The sequence below is a fragment of the Lactuca virosa genome, chromosome 8 (assembly GCF_052849685.1).
Source record: "Lactuca virosa cultivar CGN04683 chromosome 8, Lactuca_virosa_CGN04683_v6, whole genome shotgun sequence".
Classification (NCBI taxonomy): Eukaryota; Viridiplantae; Streptophyta; class Magnoliopsida; order Asterales; family Asteraceae; genus Lactuca; species Lactuca virosa.
In genome coordinates, this window is record NC_136433.1 from 281,476,105 (window position 1) to 281,480,891 (window position 4,787).

The window sequence follows — 4,787 nt, forward strand, 5'->3', positions numbered from 1 at the left end:
GCAAATTCATTGGAACCAAGTGCAAACTTTATTCGAGAAGCAAGTACTTCAATGACGGAGAATAACAAGGGAAGCATGGCTACAAAAACTCTTCCAAATATGGCAAAAACCATGGACCAAATAAGAAGAATTTCAAGAAGAATTCAGGTCCTTCCTATGTTTGTAGCAGAACTGGACACAAAGCCAAGGATTACAGATTCCAGAAGGGTCAAAGAAGTAAATGGTGGAGGAAACAATGGAGGGAACAATGGAAATAATGGTGGAAATTATGGTGGAGGAACTTTTGGTCAAACCAACATGGTTGAATCACCAAATCAATTTGTTGCAATGATTCAAAACAACATGGTTAGCAATTATGTGGATTGGTGGATTGATACTGGGGCCACAAAGCATATTTGCCACACTCGAACCAAGTTCGCTACATACCAGAAAATCTCTAATGTCAAACCAATGTATATGGGAAGTGCTACTACTGCAAAAACTAAAGGAAAGGGAAAAGTGAATCCAAAACTGACTTCTGATAAAGAACTTGTTCTTAGTGATGTCTTGCATGTTCCCAAAATTACTAAGAATATGATTTCTAGTCCTATTCTTAGTAACAAGGGATTCAAACTTGTATTTGAATCTAATAAGTTTGTTCTCACCAAGGGTGGGGTGTATATTGGAAAGGTATACTTTAGTGAGGGTCTCTACAAAGTTAGGGTCTTACCTTTGTACTATGGTGTTGAAACACTAAACAATGATGATGTAACCAAGGTTAATGCTAATGCAATAATGGCCATTATTATCCCCTCTTCTATGTATACGCATGATCCTTCAATTTTATGGCATTCTCGATTGGGACATGTCAATTATCATTCTATTCAAAGAATGGAAAAACTTTGCACGTTACCAAAATTTTCATTAGATAAAAATATGAAATGTGAGGTTTATGTAGAATCGAAAATCTCGAAACATCCTCATAAATTAGTAAAAAAATCTAATGAAATTCTTAACTTAATTAACTCTGATTTATATGATTTTAGAGCAACACCTACAAGAGGAGGAAAGAATTATTACATATCTTTTATATATGATTGCAAAAAGTATTGCTACATTTATCTGTTAAATACCAAAGATGAAGCCTTGAATTATTTTAAGAATTATAAGGCTGAAGTTCAAAATCAACTTGACAAAAAGATCAAAATTTTAAGGTCGGACTGAGGAAGAGAATATGAGTCCAAAGACTTCGCATAATATTGTTCTCTACATGGTTTTGTACATCAAGCAACTGCTCCATATATTACTCAACATAATAGAGTGGTTGAAAGGAAGAATAAAACATTGAAAAACATTATTAATTCGATGTTAATTACTTCTATAGCACCATATAATCTATGGGGAGAAACATGTATTGCATCAACTTTAATACTTAATAGAATTCCTCTTAAAAAGAGTGATAAATCACCTTATCATCTATGGAAAGGGAGATTACCCTCTTACAAAAGGATGAAAATGTGGGGTTTCCTTACTAAGGTACAAGTACCTCTTCCTAAGAGGACTAAACTTGGACCAAAAACCATAGATTGCATCTATCTTGGGCCTGCCGTGAATATTGCATCCTATAGGTTCCTGGTGTATAAATCATGTTGATGATATCCATAACAACACCATCATGGAATCAGCAGATGTTGAATTCTTTGAAAATGTTTTTCATTTTAAGGATAAAGGGAAAGAGGTTTCCGACTCCTATGAAAAGACCTCGATATGACGGTCTGACTGAAACCATTTATGACAAAAGTCTATAATCAAATGTAGAGAGTTCTTCTAAGGTTCAAATAGAGAACTTAGAACCTAGAAGAAGCAAACTTGGCAAAATAGCTAAAGATTTTGGACCTGATTACATGACCTTTGTAGTGAATAATGAACCCCCAACATATAAGGAAACTATGGATTCTTTTGAAGCTCCTTATTGGAAGGAGGCAATCGAAAGTGAGATTAATTCCATTGTGTAGAATAACACTTGGAAATTAGTAGATTTTCCACCTAGGAAAAAAACAATTGGGTACAAATAAATATTCAAGAAGAAGTTTAGACTTGATGGTACCATTAAGAAGTACAAAGCTTGTTTAGTAGCAAAAGGGTATCGTCAAAAGGAGGGTCAAGACCTATTTGACACTTATTCACCTATTACTAGAATAACATCAATTCATATATTGATAGCAATTGCAGCCATTCACAATTTAGAATTACACCAACTGGATGTGAAAATCGCTTTCGTGAATGATGAACTTAATGAAGATATATATATATATATATATATATATATATATATATATATATATGAATCGTCCTGAAGGGTTTGTGGTTAAATTTCAAGAAAACAAAGTATGTAAATTGGTCATATCACTTTATGGACTAAAACAGACTCCAAAGAAATGGCATGAGAAGTTTGACAACACATTACTTTCTAATGGATTTAGGATAAATGAGTGTGATAAATGTGTTTGTGTCAAACTGTAAAAGAATTCTTGTATCATCATATGCTTGTATGTGGATGATATGCTTAGAATGGGTACTAGTTTGGATGTGATAAATCAAACCAATAAAATGCTACACTCCTCATTTTCCATGAAGTACATTGGAGTAGTAGATGAGATCTTTGGTGAAATAGTTAGAAGAATTACATAAGGATACAGTCTTACTCAGTCCCATTATATTCAAAGTGTACTCAAGAAATTTGGATACTATGATGACAAGCCGTATAGCGCCCGGATCTTGAGGTGCTTTTTATATATTTGGAATAATCTTTTTGATTTGTCGTCACGGCGTGGTGGAGGCACCACCACGACGTGGCGAGGCGAGAAGGATTTGCGTGTTTTATTAAGCCAACGCGGTGTGGCAGTGTTTGTTACGACGTGGTGGAAGGCTGATGTAAAAACCCTATTTTATGGGTTTGCTCATCCTCAACCTCCATCAACCCCTCAAACCCTTAAGAAAAACCTAATCACTTTTCCTTCATTGTTGAGCTAGTTTTGGTGTACCTTGAAGCTAAAGAAGAGTGAAGGAAGCAAAGATCAAGCAAGCAAGTCTCCATTCTTCACCTTAGCACTCTTTTGGACCTTTATAAGTGTCCAAGACTCGATTATTATCATTCTAGGTTGCTGCATCTTGAGTTTTTTCCCATAAACTTATTGATCTTGTTTATTCGAATGGTGAGATCTCATAAAGTTTGCAGCTTTATGAATCACTGGGTCATTTCGTATAATTTGTGACTTGGATCTAGAGTTTGGTTGGGTTTTCAAGCCATGCATGAGATTTAGGTCATAAACCCTCATTTTGACATAATAGGGGGTCAAGACATGCATTGTACCTGCATGTCTATGAAGCACCAACATGTAGGTTGGTTTTGGTGTTATAATCACTTCTGGAAAGGATGGATTTCAGACCTTATGAAATAAGTGCTTATTGGTTAAGTTCTTGCTTTATTAAGGATTTTTAGGACCTTTGGATGGTCCTAATGGATAAAGTTAGAAACTTTATCCTTCAAGATCACATTTTGGACCAGATATGAGCTTTGGGGTTCTTTGAATCGAAGAAAACAGCTTAATGCATTAGGCTGTTGGAACCTCGGAAACCACGGCGTGGTCCTAGGTCACCACGGAGTGGCGAATGAGATTTTCCCGACTGTTTGATAGTACGCGAGCCACGACGTGGTGGTCGGCTGGAGTCAACATTGACTGTTGACTTTGACCATTGACCTTGAGGGTTTACTTTTGACTTGTGTATTTTACTCGGCTATTAATTTCCTAATATGTAGATTAATGTTTTCCTTGTGTGATTATCTAGGGGACGTTTATCACCTGTTGGGGGATTTCGAGGACGTATTGACTTTTGAGCTGCTTTGTGAGGTGAGTCTCCTCACAGTACTTACGCGTCGAAGGCAACAAAACTAGCCTATTAGATTATGTGACTCTCGCATGTGGTGTATGTGTTTGTATGTATACCAGGTGGGGCCCGATGTCGGGCGGGGCCTGATGGATGTACCGGGCAGGGCCTGATGGATGTACCGGGCAGGGCCCGATGCCAGGCGAGGCCTGATGAATGTATTGGGTGGGGCCCGATGTATGTATGTACGCATGATATGTATGGTATGAGGTATTTTGGGGAACTCACTAAGCTTTGTGCTTATGGTTTTCAGTTTATGATTAAGGTACTTCCGGTTCAAAGGGGAAGAGCTCAGGATGATCACATCGCACACACACCATGATTTTCCGCTTTATTGACGTTGATGTATTTTGGATGATTATTGATACACTATGACTTTCTTATGGGTTTGATTATCACGTTTGGTTGATGTTTATTTACTATAAAAACCAAATTCTTGGTTCTGGGTTTTTGGGATGTTACAAGCCGGTAGTCACCCCCTTTTGATCCTTCCAATCATCTTAAGAAGAATAAAGGTGATAGTGTAGCTCAGTTAGAATATACTCGAGTTATTTGTAGTTTAATGTATATTATGAATTATACTATACCAAACTTGGCATATAGTGTAAGTAGATTGAGTCGTTACTCCCACAATCATGTGATAGATCATTGTTATGCATTAGTGAAAGTGCTTAGATACTTAAAGCATACAATGAATTATGGATTGCATTACACAATATATCTTCCTATTCTTGAAGGGTATTATGATGCAAATTGTATTTCGGATAATTCTTAGGCAAATTCCATAAGTGGCTATGTATTCACTCTTGGTGAAGCTGCTATATCATGGAAATCATCTAAGCATACTGTAAATATCCGTT